The sequence below is a fragment of the Pseudorca crassidens genome, chromosome 3, assembly GCF_039906515.1.
Source record: "Pseudorca crassidens isolate mPseCra1 chromosome 3, mPseCra1.hap1, whole genome shotgun sequence".
In the NCBI taxonomy this organism is placed as follows: Eukaryota; Metazoa; Chordata; class Mammalia; order Artiodactyla; family Delphinidae; genus Pseudorca; species Pseudorca crassidens.
The window spans coordinates 119,517,661-119,539,460 of record NC_090298.1 but is presented as its reverse complement, the minus strand read 5'-3'; the positions used below and the strand labels follow the sequence as shown (position 1 = coordinate 119,539,460).

At 41.9% G+C, this 21,800-nt stretch overlaps 1 protein-coding gene across 6 annotated transcripts in view; it reads right to left on the bottom strand.

Annotated features, from left to right (window-relative positions):
- The window catches only part of ARHGAP26 (Rho GTPase activating protein 26), a 472,331-nt gene that overhangs the window by 275,970 nt on the left and 174,561 nt on the right, over window positions 1–21,800 (bottom strand). The window lies entirely within an intron of this gene.

Below are 21,800 nucleotides of genomic sequence, written 5' to 3'. Positions count from 1 at the left end.
TACTCAAGAAAACTCCAGAGGGGAGAGGTGAGGGGGGGTTAAAGAATGCAAAAAAGCAAAACAAACAAAAAACTGAAAGCAGTTTCAAGTTTGTCAGGGTAAAATTCATGTGGAGGTGCCTAAATGAAAGAAGCCTCAGTAGAGAAAGAAATATCTGGCATCATCTGTAGAAGATAAGCACAGGAAAGTTTTATTTGGGAAATAATTTCCATGTACTTTTCCGCCACCTGCATCTCTCCTGCTTTGCTTGAATATACGAAGTTACTCATTAATTCAGTCTCGATACCAACCACAAAGCTATATCTTAAAGGGTAAATAATATTTTTAACAAAGCCAGGAGTGCTGAGGGTTAGGAACATTGGCCAGAGCTCAAAAGATGTGTAATTTCCACCGGGAGGTGAATCTGTCATCATTTTTGTTTAATAGACATTGAAGATGAAAACAACAAATCTGGAAGAGAATCTACAAGCAGAAAAAATATGAACAGAGTAAGGAGGGTGAACTGAAACAGTGTTCAAAACGGACATTAGAAGATTATCAGTAATGGAATTTTAAGAAAGGCAAGACCTCTAAAAGTTGAATACTTTCAACACAGACCAGTTCCTTGTGGGAGGATGGAAAATATCAAGCGTTGGGGAAGTTAATCTTAGCTCTTCCTCTGATTAACTGTATGACCTCAGGCTAGTCATCAAGCCATTTTTATCCCTATTGCCAAACTGGTCATCAGGAATACCAATAGGTCCAGTGACAGGCTGAAATTGTCTAAAACTAACAGTGCTACTCCTGTTACGCCATGATTTCCCTTTATGACAAAGGAACATTTAATGTCTCGGGACGTCTTTAACATTCAACGAAGAGTGACTGAGTGTCAACCACATGCTGGGCCCTGATCTAGACACTGGGGAGACAAGGGTGAGTGAGAGAAGGTCTAATTCAAGGAGTGTCATCCTAAAGGTGGGAAACAAATCATAAACAAGCAAATGGAGTAGAGTGTACCAAAGATACACAGGGTGATGGGACAGAAGGTACCAGAGGTTAGGAAGAGGCAAGATGGTAATGCTATAAATAGGGCAGTTAGGAAACTAAGAACGTGCAATTTAGGCTGAGATATGATGAAAGAGTGAGCTATGTAAAAAAACAAAAACGTGAAAGCTGATTGGCAGAATGGTTTGCGTAAAGGTCCTGAGGAGGGAAAGAGATTGGTGTGCTTGGGAACAGAAAGGTGACCAATGAAGCTGGCCTTTCTGGCCATACCAGGAGTTTGGGTTTTATTTTAAGTGAGCAGGAAGCTACTGGGGTGCCACGAAAAGTGGACTACTTTTCTCATTAAGCTTAGCCTTTTTAGGTACCAAAATGTTAGACCATTTTTTGACAGGAATTTCTTTCACATTAGATCACAGATTTTCTTTTCTGAAACTGAGGGTGCAGAGCTTAACTTTTTCTTGTTGACTTGGGCTCAGTATCCATTACTCTTTAGTGCTGTCATCCACAGGGAGAACAGAGGCGTTTGAACCAAGATCACTGGGCTTTTACCATCCAACTTCTTTCTTCTTCCTCTACTACCAAAAGTCACTCTCACTCAGGTTGTCCCAGCTTCCTTATTGGAAACAACTTCAGCTATGACCGTCGGGCCATGCATTACACTGCCTCTTCTATGCAATCAAATGCACAGATTTTGTGACAGTTATTGCTGCCTAAAGGCTATTTCCATCACTAGGCCCTTGGAATACAAAGACAGATCAACCCCATATAGTTGCCTCTATTTCAAGGTTCATAAAAGTGTCACAGATGCCAGGGTTTGTCCAAAGTGGGGCCACCAGATCAACTGGATATGGTAGGCAGAATTCTAAAGACGGCTCCCCCAAGACTTTGGTCCTGTGGTTGTTCAAACACTAGTCTAGGTACAACTGTGATGGAGTTTTCCCAATTAAAGTCCCAAGTCAGCTGAACTTAAGACACAGAGATGATCTGGATGGGCTTAATCTAATCACGAGTCCCTTAAAAGCAGAGAGTATTCTCAGGCTGGTAGCAAAAGAAAAAGAGAGAGTCAAAGTATAGGAAGGATTCCACATGCTGCTGATGTCTTTAAAATGGAAGATGCCACGTGATGAGGAATGAGATGCTGCCTCTGGATGCTCGAGTGGGCCCCGGCTGACGGCAATGTGGCGACTGTGGACTCAAGTCCTACAAACACAAGAAACTGAATTCCGCCCATCCCAGGGTTGAGTTTGGAAGAGGACCCTGAATCCACAGGAGAACACAGCCAGCCATCACTTTGATTTCAGCTGGAGCAGAGAACCCAGACACACCATGCTGGATTTCTGGGCTTCAGAACTATGAGCTGATAAATGGGAGTTGTTTTAAGCCCCGTTTGTGGTGATTTGTTACAAAGCAATAGAAAATTAATATACTGGGTGAAGCAGGTATCCAGTCTGCCAAATAATGACGAAATGAATAAACAGATGAGCTCTCACTATACCATTCCTACAAATGTCCATGTAAGAGCACAGCATAATGAAAAGCACATAAAATTAGGAGCCAGCAGCCCTGGGGTCTAGTCCTGGCTCTGCCACTAAGTACTTGCAGGATTCAGCATGGAATTCATTCTCCTTCTTGGCCTTTCTTCTACAAATGAGGGAAATGTTCAAGCTGACTGTTAGGGTCTCCTCCAGCTCTGACATTCTGTGAGATGAACCATTCCTTATTACACAAGAAAAGTGAAAAGTGAACTAAAAACAAACGTGCACATTTTTCTCTATTACTTTACTTTCAAATGATACTCATCTTTTCCTGCGTACTAGTGTACCTGTGTCTCGGGTCACAATATTTAAAGAAGGTTGCGGAACAAAAATCTGCAATACTTCTCGTTGTAAATATATTCAACATATGATTGCCGCATTTATTTTTAGCACTGGTTGTAAGAGCACCTCAGAGGCGTGTCAATATCATAGTTAACTAAATATTTAGGCAGTCTACACAGCTCATCTTTGTGTGAAAGCTGAGTCAACACAATCCTAAAACTTATTTAAAACACAATCTGGATGTCAAATTAGGGGTTGCGGGGAGGGAAGACAGATATCTAAATACACAACTTAAAGCCTAAACAATGTTCCCTGAATGAAAAATGACCGTACATGTTTGGGGGCCTCTGTTCAAATTCTCATATCTATCCTTTGAATTTATCACTACTGACTCATATTTTAAAACAAACAGAGAGAGAAGGGCCCTTACATATATTCCCCTCTTATTTCAAATGTACTCATGCCATGTTAAAGTTGCAAGTCATTCCAAACTGAAACACTATGAAATAAAAGTCTCTCTAGAAAAGCTGTGTGGAGCTTATGTCGCGGTTCAAGTACTTTTCCACATTGGAAACCTGAGCATGTGCGAATGAAAAGATAATGTGTGAAAGTGGGAGGAATTATTGTGGGGAGAAGACAGAGAGAGAGAGAGAGAGAGAGAGAGAGAGAGAGAGAGAGAGAGAGAGAGAGAGAGGGAGAGAGGGTTTTGCTGTGTTTAGATAAGCACAAGTCTCCTAAGCAGTTCAATTGCTAAATTCTCTGCACTTCAAGCTGAACTCTGAGTTGTCACGTAAGAGTGCTGGAGGACTTCCTATAAAAAGCAGGGTGCGCTGCAATAAAAGAAGATACTTCCCAATACAGGGCAGCAGGGAATAAGAATAGGGCAGCACAGAAATCTAGATCAAACCAGAAAAGAGACCCTTCTTAGGGAGGAGGACCTGCCTGTCTGCGTGCACTGTGTGCATATATCAGAAGGAGGGCCTCGTTATCACAGGATAATTGGTACAAAATCAAAGCCGCAAGGTGAATATCCCTAACATGGGGACCAACATTTTATGATCAAATGGGGGTCTTAGGTGGGGGTGAGGGGGTTGATCAGGACTTTATCTAGAAAAATGAAATAACAAATAATCAAAATAAGCTTCCTTTATATAAGATTTAAATTTTTTTAAAGAAGTTTTTAGAAAATCCCAGATTCATTAGCTTTTACATTCATGATAAAGTTGTATTTTATTTTATTTTTTTACTTTTTATATTTTATTTTTGGTTGTGTTGGGTCTTCGTTGCTGTGCATGGGCTTTCTCTAGTTGCGACGAGCTTGGGCTACTCTTCGCTGTGGTGCGCGGGCCTCTCATTGCAGTGGCTTCTCTTGTTGCAGAGCACAGGCTCTAGGCACACAGGCCTCAGCAGTTGTGGCACGCGGGCTCAGTAGTTGTGGCTCACGGGCTTAGCTGCTCCGCGGCATGCGGGATCTTCCCAGACCAGGGCTTGAACCCATGTCCCCTGCATTAGCAGGCAGATTCTTAATCACTGCACCACCAGGTGAGCGCCAAGATTTAACTTATTTCACCTGTGCACGAAATCTTAACAGACTAACTGTTGATGAGAAGTAAAACTTTTCAGACAAGATGCTCTGATAATGCCGTAAGATAGTCTTTAAGTTCAACTTTAACTGCACAATAAAAAAGATGGTCATCACTGCATTTAAGAGCCTCATCAATTTTCGCAAGGTCCATTCTTAATTCTTTGATTCAAATCATTCTCATTCCAAGTATCTAGCAAGTTGCCATCCTCAGGTGTTTTCTCCTCATCAGCTGCTAACTGGTCTAACATCCCCAAGTCCTCCTTTGTCTATGACCAGGCACAAGACTCAAAAAGGTCTCAATACCACTCGATATGACTCAATACCACTTCCGTAGACTTCATAAAATCCTGCAGCTTTTGTGAGATTTACAATTTCCCTGTGCCCTGCTTTTGAATATTTATCTGCCATTCAGAGTGAGACCAGGACACAGACAAGATGTCTCACAACAAACAAAAGTATGAAGGGAAGAGGACAATGGGTTAAGCTGTGACTAATTTTATTACTGGTCTGTCATCAGTGAATGTTTTCAATGAATCCTAACCTCTGCTTCCATAGGTAAGCTCCTAACTTCAGGGACTCACATAATGAAAACACAGACAAATACCCCTACCCGTATAATTGTGCCTAAAGCCGTGCCTAGCTTCATTATGTAGTGTGGGTTTAAGCATTCCCAACGAATCCTCAGTTGTCTTCTACAGTAATAAGTACAAGAAGCCCTCCAGAGGCTGTTCTAAACAAGTAACTGGGCTGGCTGGATTCCACTCCTTGCCAAAGCCAGGATTCTGGCATTCCGAGTGAGCCAAGCCGAGGAAGCAGCAAGCTTTACTAGGATCCACTGAGTATGCTGCATGGTGCACGGGGACAGCCTGAGACGTGTCCTGGCCAGAGAGACAGGCTTCGAGGACACTAACATCTGGAACCGGTCATCGTCTACTTCCACTCTCCCTTTTAGAGGCCTACGGAGTGTTTAGCGTTACTAACCTAAACAAGGTTCCTGACACAAAACACTGCAAGATGTCTTCTTCAGTCATTCCTTGGACAGCTTCCCCCACAGGGTCAAACGAGGACATGCTATTCTACAATGTGTGGTGCTGGAGATTTGAACCTGGGCGTTTGCAGAGGATCCATAAATGCCCGTTAATATGATGCCAAGACTTCTTATTTGGATATATTCATTTTTCACATAGTCCACAGTATCCATTGGATTTTTAAAACAGTCTCTCATCTCCCTCCCCTGTTCCAATACCTCCTGTTTACATAATTTTCCTCCAGGCCAATCCCAGTACGTCACTAGGAGTTTATATATAGACCATATTTCCTCAATTCTAGACACTTTTTTCCCCTGAAATTGGAATGCATCTCACAAACCTTGTTTATATTTAATAAAATGTTTCCTTCTTGCTCGCCGAAAGTGATTATTAAACTGACAGTGTGCCTCTGAATTGATGTCATTTCATCTATATAGGAATTAGCCCTGTATCAAATATATCAGTAAACTGGTAAATTGCATGTTCCTAAACAAACAATAAAAAAACCAAAAAGCCTAAGACGGATACTTCAGTGTCCCCATGAGGACACAGGGTGGGCATCAAAACACCTGAAACACAACTGAGCTGATGTCCTATCACCACTGGATACTAGTCAAGTTTCAAGCACTTTCTCAATCTATCCTGAGTGGTCTACGTCCCAGATACTGTGCTATTGGAAAAAGTTACTGATCTAGGCAGGAAGACCTGACAAGTTCCTAAGAGGGAGGATACAGAGATCCCAAAGGGAAGCCGGTAGGCTGAACTAATAAGGAAGCTGAGTGTGTTTAGGACAGAAAGAAAAGAGACCTGGGGAGAAAACAGGCCCAAATGAATGACTCCAGAAGGGCTGAGGTTGCATAGAGGGTAATTCATCAACTTGTTAGAAAACACATTATAACACAGAGGAGAGGTATCCTTGTGAATTTTCAATTATAAGAACAAAGGGACTCTACCAGAAGCCAAGAAGGCTGATGTAGGGACTCTGACATCAGGAGCAGAGGAAAAAACGCATAGCCTGATCTGAGCTCTAAGTTGGTGAACATTATAATAAGTCCTCAGAAAAAAATCCCATTTATGGGGCTTAACATTCTTCTACTTCCCAGGAAGAGTGCAATTAACAGATCTTGACTACTGTCTGGTAGTCTGTAGTAACCACCCCAAAGTCTAGATGGCCTTTCCCAGAGATGGGCTGCAGAACTAGAACATGGAGTGTTCGCAAATCCCTTGTAAGAGCCCCTTTGTTTAAACGACACTTGCTGGCCTTGTACCATGTGTAAAAGGATAGGTGGTCTGACCACCCCTCAGTGGTCTGAAGGTTCTGCAGGAATCTCTTATACCAAACTGAGACAGCTCTGTAGCCCCATCCCAGGTGGACAGTTGAAGCTCACCTTCAGGCAGAGGGAATACCTAGTCACAGCACCTTACAGCAAAACTCTTTTGGCTGGTCTCTTGTCAACTGGTACTCCATCATAAGTCCCACCTCACAAAAAATAAAAAGAGAATTAAAGGACAGTCCTGTCCATATAAGACAGGCTGCCTCAATTTTGGCAAGTCCTGAAATACTGAACTAGCAGGACACAGACAGTGTCCCCCAGGGTCAGGACTTGAAGGGCCAGCCAGTTAGAGAGGATGGAGGTGGTGAAACCAGCAGGTGCTTGAAATAGGCTGGCAAAAGCTCCCAACTTATGGGAAATGAGGCTCTGAAGCTATGAAACACCACATCCATAAACATTTGGTGCACAGAGACTCTCTTGCGTGGAGGTTTTAAAAACAAAAAAAGTTGTTAAGTTTAAAACAAGTAGCCACTGTAGTGCACAGAACTGGAAAAAGGTATGACAAGAGATGGGAAAAGGGAACTATTTATGGCAGGTGTCTACAAGGGCAGGTGTCTAATCTGTTGGCTTGTTAATTAATTATCTCAATGCCTACATAGTGGCTGTACATACTTGATACCCAATACATGTTCACTGACGTGAACTCCAGAAGCTCAAAATGTTGAAGAGCAGCTTACATCCTCTCATGTGTCAATGAAGGAGAGTGACAGTGGGGAGGGACATCCTGGGTGGTACGGGGTGCTCAGTTTATCAAGTTACACCACAGCACAACTTCAGTGCACTGGCTGGGGCAAGGTGTTAAAAGCTACATCCTCCTCTCCGTGCCATCTGGCTGCTACCATCTTAATAAAAACACACAAGCAAGTACAGTAACTGCCAAGTGCCAATGGGATCTCTATCATAAGTAGGCCTAGGATAAGCTGAACTAAAACAAGGGCAGATTCGCAGACCTTACAATCATGAAGTTGACTTCCTTGGTCAATAACTCAGACTGGCTGTCAATGCCAGAAACACAACACTTTGAAAAAAAAACAATGCAACCAAATAAGAAATAACATGCAGAAAAGCAAGAATCACGTTAAGGATTTCTTCTTTGAACTGGGAATAGAAACTGAAAGGAATAGTTGTTCAGGAAAAAGAAAATGCAATGGTGATTCTACTTTTCTTGCAAGCATAACTTTTTCAAGCTATTCAAAAATTAAAAAAAAAAAAATCACACCACTAGCCTGAGTATAATTGTTAATTGTGGCAGCCACAAAAAGGAAAATGCAAGTACTAACCAAAATGAGGTAAATATCGGTATCAACCTAACACAGAAGCCCAATGGTGTGACTGAAAACTACCCCCCAGTGCATGTGTGTACCCTCTCTCCCTCTGCCTCCGGTTCTCTGCCTGTCACCCTCCCTCCCTCTTTGTTTCTCTCGCACACAAACACACACACACTCACTCTTCAAAGTTCGCCCTTTGTATAACTCATCTATAACAGAAATGTGGTTATATTTTATCTCTGGGCAAGCTCAAAACGCAAGCAGACAGTAGACAAATGCACTTAGCAGTAAAGCCTTCCAAAGTCTCCTTCATGGACCCAGACCAAACAATATGCCATTCCTTCACTGGGTATTAAGAAGAGAGAGCTGGGACTTCCCTGGCGGTCCAGTAGTTAACACTCAGCACTTCCACTGCCATGGGCCCAGGTTCAATCCCTGGTCAAGGAACTAAGATCCCACAAGCCGTGCAGTGCAGCCAAAAAAAACAGCAACAAAAAGAAAAAAGAGAGAGAGCCCTCCCCCAAATATTTATCCTCATGAAACAACCAGGTCCACGTGAAATGACCAGGTGGCAGTGGACCACAGTGCCCCCTGACAAACTAAGAAACACTATGAGCGTTTTTCCTTAGCACCTCACATACAGACATCTTGCATGCCACTTCAGAGGATTCACAGACATTACTGTCACACCCCTCCTCTAGTCCATCCTCAGATCCCAGAGTTAGCATCCCTGTTCACCGCATCAGTGGAAGTGACTCAAGTTCTAGCTACCTCCTCACACTTCAAACTTGCCTTCTGTGTCTAATTCCTCTGCTTGTACCAATCCTCTGTGGACTGTGATGAGTCCACAGACCAAGTCAACTACATGGTAGATGGAGTTTAGAACAATCTACTGAACAGTCTTCAACCCAGTAAGAATACTGACTAACACACCTACCCAAAGAAATAGCACACATTCCGTTTATGGTGAGAGTGATAATGGCTCTGGTCCTGAGCCCGCTCACACGGAGGAAAGTATTCATCGCTAGGCCTTTGAGCCCTTTGCCAAAAAGACGGGACAGTAGTACACCCTAAGTAGCCCCATCATTCTGTCTGCCAAGATACTTCAGTGGTATCTGGAAATTAAACCTCAGGACATTTCCGTGCTTGCTTAATGTACTGTTGCCATGTTGACATAAATGAACAAAACTGGCCTGACAAATTGAGAATCACATTTTTAGCCCCAAGGTTTTTTGTTTGTTTGCTTTTTAGTATTATTATTTTTGCTTTCTTGCTTTATATCCTATTCCAAACTCTGCTCCAAAAAATAAATAAAAATAAACACATCATACTTAGGTTTTTATAAATCATTATAGTTCCACTGACTATAACTAACCCAAAAGGCAGTCAGTCTACAGTCGGGATAGATCTTGCAAGTCTCTAGACAATGACCTAATCTATGGGCAGGCATATATAAAATCTAAAAGTCTCTAGAATTCACTTTTAAGTGGACAGCTAATTTTTATAGAATTAACGTGAAACAGTGTGTTATCTCCTCGAGTCTCATAAGTACTATTACTCTCCCCAGTTTACAGTACTGTTACTCTTCCCAGTTTACAGAAGGTTCAGAGATGTTAGGTAAGTGGTTCAAGGGTCCATGGTAGAATCAGGATTCAAATTCAGATTGGCTGACTCCAAAACCCATGCATTTAATACTTTTCCTCCTACCAGTAAAGTGAACTAGGACAGTAGGAATCCACTTGCATACACAGTGAAACCCATTTGTGGAATTACAATAAATGACTATTGCCAGCTTCTCTATTGTACCTTATTATTGCAGGTATGTGTGTACATGCACGCATGTGCATGTGTATATACACACACACGCACACACTTTTGCTTAGGGTATATATTTTTTATGTTATAAATAAAGGGCCAAAGTAAAGAAATCATCTCAGCAAATGGAAGGCTAAGGTCAGCCCTAACCTATCACTCTTAGCTTCTTCAGCATGGCCACAAGGATGCTAGTGGTCACAGGTTCTCCTACAGCATGGCAACCTGACCACTAAAAAACATAGCTCTGAGCATAATTATGCATTCTGCATAAATAAAAGGAAGGCCAGCAGCAAGAAGATACACACACACACACACACAATACATACACAAGTACATGGATATACTAATATTATATATACATATGTGTGTGTATCTATCTATCTGTATATAGATAGATAGATACACATATGAATCCTAACTTATTGTTAGTGCTACAGACAGTATACAACAGTTAGAATATTACAAACTTCTCAACCAATTCCAGATCTTTGGTCTCTAATAAGCCTTCTAACCTGAGACTTTCTCTGATTCAGGACACTGACTTCTGCCACATACCAACAATCACTAAGAAATGGAGAAGAACTCCTGAGCAGCACGGAAGTAAATGTAGTTAAATGCAAAGCCTGTGGCTAAAAAGAGGAACACACTCCTGGGTATTCTTTTCTTCATTCATTCATTCATTCATTCAAAAAATATTTATTCAACATGGATTCCCAATCAATATGCTCAGTGATATTTGGCCTGGGGCTCTTCTAGTACTAGAGATATAGGGAAGAACAAGAACACCAAGATCCTTGCCTTCGAGGATTTCTATTTAGAGGGGCCCAATAGTGACCAGAACCCAAGACATTCAACAAATGAATTCAACTGTAGAGTACATAACAGAACCCAGCTCAACTCACCGCCCCCCAGTTAATTCAATGAGTCATGAGTGCTTATTATGCACTCCAATCACTAAGCACTATAGGTAAATAATATTAAAGACAGAAAGACTGTAATCGCTCTCTGCCATAAGTAAGCCAACATCCTCCTGAGATGACAACACACAGAGGTATGAACTAGGTGGAGAAAGTGCCAAAGCCAGGTGTCATATCCATCCAGATGTCTGGCAGAGCCAACAAGCACTAGGAGAAATATGGCATTCATTTCTGCAAAGTAGTTCCAAGAGGGAAAGTTAAAAAGTACTCCAACATATTTCAACACTAAGCATCCCCTCCCCACAAATAAAAAGACAAAACCAAAAAATCCACGTCTGTTTACGCCAAGAATGTTGATGATTTCCTTAGTCTGGCGGAAGTAAAGCTCTCTTAAGATTTATGGTAAAAGCAAAACTAATTAGCAATGATTAATTATAAGAGGGCATGTTTCTAAATCTGAGGAATCTTAGCTCAGCTTCTGGCTCCCCTCACCCCCTTCTCTTTTTGCCTTTAAAAATAGAGGTGAAGATGGGGGGAAACTTGCTTTTCTGGGCATTTGGTCAAGACCACACAGCACGCGGGAGCCATGGCAGCTGGCCGGGGCCTGGCTGGGGCCACTCTCCTTCTGCTCGGCCTTTTGCTGTAACCATTAGACCACACGTCTGTGCTATTTTCCCAATGACCAAAAGGAAACATGTTTAAAACCATATTAGAAAAATGGCTTTACTTTTCGGATTTGTTTACTTGTTCTGGTGTTTTCTTCCAGGATGGTGGGCCAGGATTTTGGGGAACACACCTAAAAAGAATGCAGTCACAATGGTATCATGAGCCTTCCTAACTTGACCACACTGGAGCCCGATTCAGCAAACCCAAAGATAATCTCACAAAAAATGCTTATCTTGTTCCACACCTCACCACAACCTAACTCGCAGACCTCCTAATATTCAAAATGCCTCCAAATTCTTCTTCTGTCCATATATTTCTAAAAAATACCACCCTTGACTTAAATCACTAGGAAATATGACCACTTTCTGGCTTTTAGGGTATAAGAGAAGGCTGCAGAAATAGACCTAAGAACACTTCAATCATTGTTCAAATGAACAAAGTCATTCAAAAAGAAACCTCTCTTTTATTGACTGCCTTTCCTGCAGAAGAAAAAAAAAATTGAAACTACTCCAACCATAATGTCCACTCCCATGAATCCCTGCCATGATATCTGAAAGAAGGCCAATAGTAATTGGTGTTGCTGTGAGATGCAGGGGGTCCTGCTACGGAATGTCTATTAAGACCATACCTCTGGATGCCTGCTGATGGTAATGTTCCTTTAAAAAGCCAAACCTCTAAACTGTTCCAGGTTAAACGAAACTAAGGAGATGTGACATGGTGGAAACCTGGATTAGAAAAAAATATTTTAGTGGGCCAACTGGCAAAATTTGAGATCTGTGAAACAGATAATAATATTGCATCAATGTTAATTCCCTGGTTTGATAATTATACTGTGGTTATGAAAGATGTAACATTTGGGATACCTGTGTAAAGGGTACTCTGGAATTCTTTGTACTATTTCTGTGATATTTTTATAAGTCTGAAACAATGTTAAAATGAAAAGTTAAAAAAAGCTAACACACAAACACACACACACACACACACACACACACACATACATACAGCCTCTGATAAATTCTTGACTTGCAAAAACATCATCTTGCAGATAGAGGAAACAAAATAGGGAACTTTTAATTTGGCCTTAATTCTGACACAAATGAAAAACTAACTGGCGACAGAAACCTTCAGAGTTAGAGCCTCGCCTATGCCAACCTCTTCAGAGAAGGTCAAGCAGTAGTTAACCTAGGCCACAAAAATGGAGGAAAGGGGCTTCCCTGGTGGCGCAGTGGTTGAGAGTCCACCTGCCGATGCAGGGGACATGGGTTCATGCTCCAGTCCGGGAAGATCCCACGTGCTGCGGAGCGGCTGGGCCCGTGAGCCATGGCCGCTGAGCCTGTGCGTCCAGAGCCTGGGCTCCGCAACGGGAGAGGCCACAACAGTGAGAGGCCCGTGTACCACAAAAAAAAAAAAAAAAAATGGAGGAAAGAACTACCAGAAAATATGAAATTATGTGTAGCATTAACAAAATAGGGAGAAGGAAGAATAGTGACTGCCCTCTAGAATATAGAGTGGCACGCATCTTCTATCTCTTTTCTATCTCTTCTCAGAGATGGACCCACAGGCAAAAGCGCTGAAAGGGACTCACACACTAGCCAGGTGGAGGGGCACACTATCTCCGGGCTCTTGGCTGACAGCCCTTGTAGCTGTTAGAGACTGTAGCTCCCATGGCTCCTTGAGAAGACAGGAAGATTTTCAACCTGGGAGTTAGACGGGCCTTGTTAGCACCTGGGGGCATCTGACAGGTTGCTGACCGCTGCTGGAGTACAGAGGTGCAGGCAGCCTGAGGTCCCCATTCAGATCGTGCAGCCTCATGGACCTAGAGAGCAGCAGCTCAGGTGGACCTAAGAAGTACCCTTTATATTCACCACTCTCAACCTGAGCAGCAGGGGTTGGTTGCCAACAAGAATGAAGTGAAAAAGTCCTATCAACCAAGGAAAGGACACCTGAAAAAGTTCGGTTTCTACCATGGGCTTTAGAAAACAGAACTAAGAGAAATGACGGGTGTGATCCCAAGGCCAGAAATTTGAAAAAGAAATACTACTACTACTACTACTATATATAGCATGAATCATGTGCCACTGTTCTATGTACTTTACATACATTACTGTATAAAAAAGGAGAAATACGTACGGCTGGGAAACATGAGAAAAGATTTTCAATCCCATTAGTTTTTTGTTTTTTTTTTTTGCGGTACGCGGGCCTCCCACTGTTGTGGCCTCTCCCGTTGCGGAGCACAGGCTCCAGACGCGCAGGCCCAGCGGCCATGGCTCACGGGCCCAGCCGCTCCGCGGCATGTGGGATCTTCCCGGACCGGGGCATGAATCTGTGTCCCCCGCATCGGCAGGCGGACTCCCAACCACTGCGCCACCAGGGAAGCCCTCCCACTAGTAACTTTGAGAAATGCAAATGAGACAATTCTCCACCATCAGATTGACATACATGTACATACACACAGAGACCCACAATAATACAGTACTGGCAAAGGTGTGGAAAAAATGGGTACCCTCATAAGATGGATCATAATTTAGTACTTTTCTGTGGAGAGAGTAATTTGTCAATATCTATTAAAACATTAAATGTGCATATACCATTCAACCAGCAATTCCATTTGGTAAGTATCCTAGAAAAATGCTCAAATAGGTAGATGGTAGGGCAGTGATCTGAGGCTTGCAGAAAATGCTAAAGACAAGCAAATGGGCCTTTATGTTCTATGTAGACCCAAAAAATGAACAAAGAAGTGAGAATATTAAACAGTGGATCTGTGCAGGTCTATAAAGGTAGGTGGGGAATCACCAAGGAACAGCTTCAGTTTAGAACACATCACACCAAGCCAATACTTTCATTTTCCTTAGGTTCATTCATCTGATTATCTGACAAGCGGATACTGAACACTTACTCTGTGCCAGACACTATGTATAAAAGATATAAAAACCTTTAAAAAAAAAAAAGTGACAGTGGTCTTGTCCTCTGGAAGATGGTTATCCAAGCAAGAGGACCGATAGTAATCAAATAATCACACTAATCGATGTACAACTATAAGCTGGGACAAGGGCTTGGAAGTCAGGAAGAAAGTCTCTCAAAACATCTTTGCAAAGAAATGGAGAAATGGGGTCCATAGACAGCATACAAGGGTCCATGAACTTCAATGGCAGGGGGAAGAAAATAAACCTTTATTTACATTAGCCTCTAACTGAAATTTAGCATTTCCTTCAAATATGAACGTGGGAAACCACCACATTAGTGTTAGCAGTATCTGCAACTTTGTCACCAGTAGAAATCACAGATATTTCATGTTACTGTTGCTGCAGGTAACTTGAAATATCATTTATATAAGTTGTCAGACTGCCCTCATATCTTATTATTTACTGTGTTAATAAAGAAGTATATATTTATTATATCACAAATGGTTTTAATATTTTGATAACTATATTTTTTCCTTTGTAAGCCATATCTTTTATACATTTAAAAAATTACTCTGAGAAAGGATCTAGAGGCTTTACCTGATTGCCAGATGCATCCATGGCACAAAAAAAGATTAATGGTCACTCAGCTAAATTCTGGTACAAGTAAGTGGATATGTATCTAAATGAACTATACAATCAAGAAATTCAAGTAACTTCCAATCCACCCACACAGTCTCAAGTAACGGAAGCAACATGGTTCGCGAAGGAAAATAACCTCAGTCCCCTTAGTTTTGCCTCTAGTTTTTCAACAAGTATTTGCTGAGCGCTTACACTGGGCCAGCCGCTGTGCTCAGCAATGGGGAAACTGCAGCAAACAAATGAAATTTCTGTTAATGTGGCCCTTCCTCATCTTGGTATCCTCATTGTTCATCAAGGTAATTGGTGGACAATCTATAAATGTTTGCTAAATGCTAAAAGAAGAATGCTTAGGACCTGAGTAAGCACCACCAGTGTGTTATTAAAGTGTAAGGTTCAAGCCAAAATCTTCTGGCCACCAACATTTCCATTTCTTAGAAGAGTTTCATCAACTCTCCATCACAAAACAATTTCACCTAACCTCCTCCTCTTTTCTCCCAACTTGTAGCTCAGGTTCCTCAATTAACTATTCTATGATTTTCATGAGAAACTGTTCTTCTAAAGGACATCTAACCAAAGGGAACAAGGAAAGATGTGAATATTACTAAATTTCTTCTAAGACTTGAGCACACTGGTGTGATAGTATAGGTACTGTTATGAATTCTACCTATATAAAAACACTCACATGATTCAAAGATGAAGCTTGCAACCAGCTTCTTAACTCAGTAAGAGAAAAAGAAACACAAACAAGTAACATGGAGGTATAATCCAATTTCCCAGCAGCTTGGGGCTGAGTGGGGGTGGGAGGTGGGGAAATGGAAAGTAAATTAGGAACCTTGCTTTCACACGCTTCATCAGTTCACTCTATGTGACATTACAAAGAGAGCTTTCACAAAACGGGCGGAAGTATCCTTCCAAACCACCCTTCTACTCAGAAAGAAGTGAGACCTGCATCACCACACAGGAGCTTAGCAATTCCACCCACACCTTCCTAACCATCCATACTCCTTGGATTGCTTATTTTACTAAGAAAGGAAAATGTAAGCATCAGCAGTAGAGTGATGAGCTGAGCCTGGCATACAACTGGGATTACAAATTACCAGGCCTGGGCCGCATCACAGCAAATGAGGCTAAAGATTACTTCATGCTTGTCCAACTCATAGCCTGAAAGTTCAGACTGACTGCTAAATGAAATTACATTTTCCATGCTAGTGAAAGCAGTCCCTGCCCTGCACTCTGGCGAGCCCGGGCAAGGCGGGTAAGTAAACTCTGTGTTTAAATGAGCCAAGTAATTTAGAAACGAAGCTAGAAAGAGAATCCAGGTATCCCTGCCCCTGCTCTCCAAAAAGATAATAGTAAGAACTAACTTTTAAAGAGCACTTCACCATGTAGAGGCCTTGTGCTAAGCACTTTACCTACAGGTTGGTCCTTACAAAACAATCTTATAGAAAGATACTATTATCATCACCATTTTGTAGGCAAAGAAACACACTCAGAGGGACCAGGTCATTTTCCAGTGTTAGAGAGCTATTAGTGGTGAATAGGAATTTAAAGCCAGGCTGCCTGAGCCCACATTCTTAACCACCATGACATTCTGCCTCTGACCACGGGATCTCATCTGAACGGTCATCAATCTTATTTTTTCCTTTAAAAAACAGCTCACTCTTTTGGATATCAGGTGCAGACTGTAAGATGTAATGCAACTGCCCATTTATTCTATGAGTTCTTTAAGAACTCACGGACTGGAACTTGGGCTCAGCAGAGAAAGGTTGAGAGAAGGGCACACTTTGCTCAGTCTCAAAGTCCACAAGGACTAAAATGGAAGATTTCTTTAAAATGGAGGTGAGCAGTAGGAAGCCATGCTGTCTTGTCCACTTGCTAGAGGAGTGGTTTTTCCTTAGTCTCCCCGTTTTTCCCTTCTTCCATAGCAGCAGCCACAACAGAGGAGCTCCACTTAAAAAGGATGGGTAGATGCCATTCAACTACGACTTCCTAATAATTCAGCAGTGCATAGGTTGTAGTAAAAAGAGCACAGAGCTGGAAGCTAGGAGACCTGGATAACTGACCCAAGATCAACCACTGACTGGCCTTTTTAGGTAGTGTTCCCGCTTATTTAAATAAGGGCGTGATACTGGCCTGGCTGTGAGCTTCATTCTGCTGCACAGTTAGGAGGTTGAGCCATATGAATTCGCCAATATCTGGCCATTTTTGACTTACAAAAGTGGCAATTTCATAGCTTCAAACGAATATATGTATTTACACACAATCTCTGATGCTACACCACCTGTTTCTTCCCTCTTAATTTAATTCCACATAATTCTGGCATCTGCCAACTTTCTAACTTTCTGGATGTCAAAAGAGATTCAAGTACTGGCTCAAAGTGGAGAAATATTTAATTTTACTAAAGAATCTTTGGGTGTGAAGGAAGACTAATACCTCTAAAATAAGGAGGTAAGAGAAGCACTTCCAGACACACGCCACTAATCACAGCTGCGGGAATATGTGGGAACACAGTTTAAAGATTAGAGTGGTCCAGGTTCTGAGACTCCAGGTTACCCTATTAGTCCCAATGACATGCTGAGTCATCTTTCCATATGGGGGAGAGAGAATAATAAATACATCAAGTTGGGTGTATACGTGTTGGTAATGACGGTAGACTGGTACTGATTCTAATCTGCTTGTTTAATTTAGTGAACATGCTATGAGCAATATACAAAGAGAAAAGGAGAGAACTTCAGTTACAAGGAGCCAAGAGAAAGGAAATTTGCTGTCTCTAAAATTTCTCCCGGTTGCAGTATTTATGCAGCTTGAACTAAGGTTCTGTGTCCCATTTAATATGGAAAGTCTATTCTCAAGCCTGAGACAGTGGCCACAGAATATTAAAATGAAAGCTTATGTGGCTGGAATGGTGACTCTATAGCTTGTCAGCCCAGATTTAGTAGAAAGTGAAGAAAATCCAGCAGAATCATTTCAACATCTGTAGGCCTTTTTTCTTTTCTTACCCTACTGCACCAGCTAGGACTTCAAGTACCATGCTGAATAAGAGTGGTAAGAGTGGACATCTTTGCCTGGTTCCCATTCTTAGGGAGAAAGCATCTAGTCTTTCACCATGGAGTATGATGTTCAGGGTAAACTTGTGGTTTTCACTCCTGGCCAAGTATCAAAGAACAAGCTCTCTGAACTGAAAATTTAATGGAGTATAGATATCAGAGTTGGGAGAAACTGTGTCATTTTTGTCTACCTCATGTCTACTGCCCTTCCTCACATAACAATACTTTGATTTCTCCTCAGGGGAAGCCAACCTTCCTCCACCGTTTATATAGTTCTAGTGCAGTGGGCGGGTGAGTCACATCTGGTCAATTCACCTATCCCATCCTCTAGTCCAAGTATTTAGTCCACTAAAATTCAAATATGGGACTTCTTTGGAATTATTAGGCAAAGTTCTCTTTCTACTATACTTAGAGACCAGGGATATCAGGCCATGACTGAAATTTGGCCTTCTACCGGTTTTTATAAATAAAGTTTTATTGAAATGCAGCCACACTCATTCATTTACATATTGTCTATGGTTGCTTTTGAGCTACAAGAGCAAAGCTGAATAGCTGCCATAGTGTCTATGCAGCCCCCAAAGCTTAAACTACTTACTATCTGGCCCATTACAGAAAAAGTTTCCTGGCTCCTGTTCCTGATAATAAGATATAAGCCTGGAACAGTTAGGAAGCATATCACCACTACATAGAAAGAACGTCTTGGAAATGAAGCCAACACAAAAGAAGAAACCAACTCCAAATATTATGGAAGCCCCTGGATTCAGATGGTCCAGAACTACTATATCCCAATATTTTTCAGTTATGTAAGCCAATGACTCCAGCTTTTTCTCAGACAAATTTGAATTGGGTTTCCTTCATTTGAATTCGAATTCATCACATGGATCAAAACCATAATGCTCATTATAGAAACACAACTCTAATTTCTTCCTCCATTACATATCCATCAATAATATAAAGACATTTGACTTTTCTTTAGACTAGAATGTCACTGGGTGCTAAAAACTGTAATTTATTTAACAATTAACTAAAACATTGTAAAATCAACTGATTTGGGGTTCATTTACAGGTTTTTTTCCCAACCAACCATTCTGAGGTGTTATTGAACAATGCAAGAACAAAAAGGGTGGAAACCAAGATTACCAACGGCTCCAAAAAAAAAAAAAAGGAAATAAAATACCCAACGCTTAATAATCAATCACAGAACAACCGAGCTGTAAGTATAAAAACAAAAGATAGGTGCTGCCATTAACATCTCCCTGAAGTAAGGGAAATACTCTAAGATCAGCTAGAGAAAGAGGTTTCTGCTCCCTTACCAAAGCCAAAACTCCCAACGGGACAGCTTTAACTAATTAGGGAGATGGTGATTAAAGCCGGAGCTGCTAATTGTCTACTGGGTATATACCTCCGGTAATGCTCCCTAGAGGCTCTCAGCAATGGGAGACAAAATCAGGCCTAATATTCCTGCCAATTATACTGTCATCCCATTTCTGTATTTCTCTCTGTCTTTAAGAAACTTAAAAGCACACGGAGGTGTGGTTTTCAATGCAAACTCTATGTTGCTAAGAGGAAATAAATTTATATTATGTTTAGAAAACAATTATTTGTGCTTAAACTTGTTTTAATGTGCACATTCTGGAGCAAGGAGATGTCTCTCTCAACAGCACACTTTCCATCTGCAGAGGCCAGATGTTAATCTACGGGAAAACTAAGGTGGTTAGTAAGAAAACCAAGCATATGCAGACAGAAAGCAAATATCAAGTGGTGGGAGAGGGAGGTGGGGAGGCTTAAAACGCAGTGAGTGGAGCAGTTTTAGAACTCCAGCTTATCGGAGGGAACACACACACACACACACACACACACACACAAAAGTGGGTTTTTCACTCATACGAAGAATAGTATGCCCTGAAAGGATTTTTCTTCCTGGGTATTTCCTCCCCTATGAGTTGAAGAAACATTCAAGAGAGTCAGAGAAAGTACTGTAAAAATGTACTGAGCGAGGACTCTTAGAAGGCAATTTGACATTTTACCTCTATTAAAGATGAAAACCAAAGACATTTAGGGCTAGATATGGGTTCTAATTCTAGCTTTGCCACTGTGGTGGAAACTGTGAGCCACCCCACAGTTTCTGTTCTTCCTCCTTGAAGTGATAAGATCCCCTGGGCACCGGCTGGGCCCATGGCTGCCTATGTTCAGCCTACTTTTCCCATCCTCCTTGGTAGATATATGTGGCCATGTAATTATTTGGGGGCCCGCAGAAGTGAGGTGTGCATCTTCTGGCTCCCAGATGCTCTCATCTCCATTATCTGCCTGGAAAATAGAAATGAATGGAACATGGAAAGCCATGGGTTGAGGATGGCACTGATACCGACCAGGGTTCTTGGCCTTCCCCAATCAATAGAAATTGACTAGAGGCCAGACAAGAAATTCAGGCAAGGCTTTATTGGGTCCACTGCTGCAGCAGGTGAGGGGGAGTGAGAACAAGTAACAGGTCCCTGAGGGGTGTCAAGATTGCTCCTTATATGGGGTGAGGGTAGGGGTGTGTCCAGGGGTCAGGCTGGAGGGGTAGCTTAGGTGGTTTGCCCACCCCTTAGGTGGTGTTGCGTGCAGGGGGCATGCGCAGTACCGGGCTTTTGCTCCCGACCCCCTGCTTTTGCTCTGGGTTCTTCAAAAGTGGCTGTGAGGTTTTTGGCCTCTTTTTATCTTTTGTCCAGAATTTGCCCCAACTGCGCATGCACCCAGTTATTTTCAGTCCCTTATAGTTTCTTTGTATTTTGTTGTTCAAGGAGAGGTGTGCCCAGGTGCAAGCACTGCAGCAAAGGGCCCCAGGTCCCAGCCTGTCTCAGCACAATGACCCTGTTAGGCACAGACTGCTCACTTCTGAACTCTGAGACAGAAATAAACCTCTATCTTATTTAAGCCACTGCGCTTTCAAGTCCCTCTGTTACAGCGACGTAGCCTGTACCCTAGTAATATAGCCACTTACAATCTGTGTAACTTGGGGCAAGTTATTTAACCTCTTCTAAGTTTCGGTTTCCTCATCCGTGAAATGGAATCATAACACTTACTTTGTAAGGCACTAAGAGGAGTAAATGGGTTAAGAGAAGTCATGTGCCAAATCTGTGCCTTACACACAACTAACGGTAGGTGACAACAGCAAAGATATGAAGGACTACTTAGGGAACTGCTTCCAAAGGCCTATGACGTCAAGCAGCTATTGTGCCCACAAAGCCCCGAAGGCAGAAATGTGTATCTGCTTTCGAGAGAGCTATCAAAAGTTATCAGTAACAAAGTATTCGGGGAAAATCAGGGGTATCCTGTATCTTAGCCCCGCAGAAGAATTAAGATTAAATAATGTTTAATTACCTAGAGTTTAGCAAACTGCACCTAAATCTTTAAATAGTTCTTTAAATCTTGCTCTGTATTATTAAATGTTATACAAACACTAGTTATTTGCTTATGCTTAGTTGCCTGTATTGAGTTCCATGTTTGGATACAAAATACCTGAGTAGAAAATGACATGAATCGATACAGACCACCTAACCAGGGTAGGCTAAGACAGAGACACACAAATGAACTGGAATCATCTATACTGGACACCCCACTTGATGCACAGAGTTCTACAGTCAATAGAGGCTATGCATGCCTCATGTCCCTTGCACATACTTCCCCCTTTTGACAGTGCCTTCATAAGTGATCATTATTGGTCCAATTACTGGCCCTCTGACAATGTGGATTCTTTTTATCTTTTACTGGTAGGACATGGTTAGACCGTACTCTTACGACTTCTGTAACCTTGA